The sequence below is a fragment of the Scylla paramamosain genome, chromosome 13 (genome assembly GCF_035594125.1).
Source record: "Scylla paramamosain isolate STU-SP2022 chromosome 13, ASM3559412v1, whole genome shotgun sequence".
Lineage (NCBI taxonomy): Eukaryota > Metazoa > Arthropoda > Malacostraca > Decapoda > Portunidae > Scylla > Scylla paramamosain.
In genome coordinates this window covers 27156219-27159584 of record NC_087163.1, presented here as the reverse complement: position 1 = coordinate 27159584, position 3366 = coordinate 27156219, and the positions used below count along the sequence as shown (strand labels likewise).

General features: G+C 43.2%; 1 long non-coding RNA gene across 1 annotated transcript in view; it reads left to right on the top strand.

The window, feature by feature from the left end:
* Positions 1-1129, top strand: part of LOC135106186 (uncharacterized) — a 10654-nt gene extending 9525 nt beyond the window's left edge. Inside the window, exon 4 of the long non-coding RNA XR_010271157.1 lies at positions 826-1129. This is a non-coding gene — a long non-coding RNA (uncharacterized LOC135106186). The remainder of the gene's footprint in view (positions 1-825) is intronic.
* Positions 1130-3366: the final 2237 nt, after the last annotated feature.

Here is a 3366-nt window from a genome sequence, read left to right as displayed (position 1 = left end):
GAGTGACTGATTGATTGGCTGGTTGGTTGAATGGCTAGCTGGCTGGTTGAATGGCTGACTGACTGACTGACTGACTGACTGACTGACTGACTGAGGCAGAGAGACAGGTAGGTGTTGGCAGGGTTGGTTTGGTTTGGAGTGTTGAGGTTTTATGATATTGTAGAGACAGAGAGGTTCAAAGCTTAATTAGACTTGTATCTTTGAGCCATGAGTCAGTAGAGAGGGAGAAAGAGGCAGACAGGCAGAGAGACAGGAAAAACAGGGAGGAAGAAAAGCTATTTGCACTGTACCTATAGGTCAGTATGGTGTAGAGTTGTATACTTGAATCAAGAGTAAATATAGACGCAGATACGAAGGCGGGCAAGCTGAGAGAGAGGGAAAGAAAGGGTCTGAATGAAAGGGAGGAGTCAGGCCTGCAGAAGGGGAGCTTTTGGTATTTTTTACTGATTAGTGTGATAAAGTGTTGTGTTGTGTTGTGAGGTGCAGAGAAAGAGAGAGAGGCTTGTGTGGTGATATTTCATGTTGATGTACAGCAATATGAAATAGTTCTCAGGAGAGAGAGAAAGAGATAGAAATTAGTGACACACACACACACACACACACACACACACACAGTAATACTCTATAGAAACCTATTTCTTTCCTAATTTGTCTATCTCCATCTTGTTTTTCATTGTAAGTCATTAATGTTTATCTTGTATTGTCTTGGCATTATTAAAACATGAGGTATATTATTATTAGTGGTTGTAGTTTTGTATCACAACATTAACTTATATTAGTTTTGCCTGAAAATCTCTCGTTTTCTAACATTCTCCCATCCTGCAGGCCTGAGTCCAGACCGAGACACAGAGAAATGTAAACAAACGCACCAGTCAGACTTGATATAGGAGTGAATTTGTTGCTTTTTAAAGCGGCAGTCGGTCTGTACATGTGTGAGGTGGCGAGGGGTGTCGCCAGGGGGCGGCTAGTAGCGTCTGCCACCAGGGAAATATGTAAAAACATAAAAAAGACGCTTCTCAAGAAAGGTAAGGCCGGTTGCAGCTTTTATTTTTTCTTTATTTCTTTCCATCAGGTTAGTTTTATATTAATTCAGTTAGTTAGGTTTGGTTAAGTCTCTCTCTCTCTCTCTCTCTCTCTCTCTCTCTCTCTCTCTCTCTCTCTCTCTCTCTCTCTCTCTCTCTCTCTCTCTCTCTCTCTCTCTCTCTGTGGTGCTAATGGTGCAGGAAGGCCTTGTCTACCTGCACCATAAGCCACTATACCATGCGTCACTGTACATTTAAACTGTACCCCAAAAACTTAACCTAACTGGCCCTCACTTAAAAAAAAATATATCGTTTTTTTTTCGTGTTCTTAATATTTCAGTGCTACAATACCACATCACTGTACCCTATGATGCTAATGGTGCAGGAAGGCCTTGTCTACCTTCACCATAAGCGACTGTACCATGCGTCACTGTACCTTAAAACTGTACCACAAAAACAACCTAACTGGCCCTCACCTGAAAAAAAATATCTTTTTTTTTTTGTGTTTGCTTAATATTTCAGTGCTACAGTACCACAGCACTGTACTCTATGGTGCTAATGGTGCAGGAAGGCCTTGTCTACCTTCACCATAAGCCACTGTACCATGTGTCACTGTACCTTAAATCTGTACCACAAAAACAACCTAACTGGCCCTCACCTGAAAAAAAATATCTTTTTTTTTTTAACCTAACCTAACCTAACCTAACCTTACCTAACCTAACATAACCTAACCTAACCTGACCTGACCTGACCTAACCTAACCTAACCTAACCTAACCTGACCTAACCTAACCTAACCTAACCTAACCTGACCTGACCTAACCTAACCTAACCTAACCTAACCTAACCTAACCTAACCTGACTGACTGACTGACTGACTGACTGACTGACTGACTGACTGACTGACTGACTGACTGAGTGACTGATTGATTGGCTAGTTGGTTGAATGGCTAGCTGGCTGGTTGAATGGCTGACTGACTGGCTGACTGACTGACTGACTGACTGACTGACTGACTGACTAGCTGAGTGACTGATTGATTGGCTGGTTGGTTGAATGCCTAGCTGGCTGGTTGAATGGCTGACTGACTGACTGACTGACTGACTGACTGACTGACTGACTGACTGACTAGCTGAGTGACTGATTGATTGGCTGGTTGGTTGAATGGCTAGCTGGCTGGTTGAATGGCTAACTGACTGACTGAATGACTGACTGACTGACTGACTGACTGACTGACTGAGTGACTGATTGATTGGCTGGTTGGTTGAATGGCTAGCTGGCTGGTTGAATGGCTGACTGACTGACTGACTGACTGACTGACTGACTGACTGACTGACTGACTGACTAACTGACTAGCTGAGTGACTGATTGATTGGCTGGTTGGTTGAATGGCTAGCTGGCTGGTTGAATGGCTGACTGACTGACTGACTGACTGACTGACTGACTGACTGACTGACTAGCTGAGTGACTGATTGATTGGCTAGTTGGTTGAATGGCTAGCTGGCTGGTTGAATGGCTGACTGACTGGCTGACTGACTGACTGACTGACTGACTGACTGACTGACTGACTGACTGACTGACTGACTGACTAGCTGAGTGACTGATTGATTGGCTGGTTGGTTGAATGGCTAGCTGGCTGGTTGAATGGCTGACTGACTGACTGACTGACTGACTGACTGACTGACTGAGGCAGAGAGACAGGTAGGTGTTGGCAGGGTTGGTTTGGTTTGGAGTGTTGAGGTTTTATGATATTGTAGAGACAGAGAGGTTCAAAGCTTAATTAGACTTTTATCTTTGAGCCATGAGTCAGTAGAGAGGGAGAAAGAGGCAGACAGGCAGAGAGACAGGAAAAACAGGGAGGAAGAAAAGCTATTTGCACTGTACCTATAGGTCAGTATGGTGTAGAGTTGTATACTTGAATCAAGAGTAAATATAGAGGCAGATACGAAGGCGGGCAAGCTGAGAGAGAGGGAAAGAAAGGGTCTGAATGAAAGGGAGGAGTCAGGCCTGCAGAAGGGGAGCTTTTGGTATTGTTTACTGATTAGTGTGATAAAGTGTTGTGTTGTGTTGTGAGGTGCAGAGAAAGAGAGAGAGGCTTGTGTGGTGATATTTCATGTTGATGTACAGCAATATGAAATAGTTCTCAGGAGAGAGAGAAAGAGATAGAAATTAGTGACACACACACACACACACACACACACACACACACACACACAGTAATACTCTATAGAAACCTATTTCTTTCCTAATTTGTCTATCTCCATCTTGTTTTTCATTGTAAGTCATTAATGTTTATCTTGTATTGTCTTGGCATTATTAAAACATGAGGTATATTATTATTAGTGGT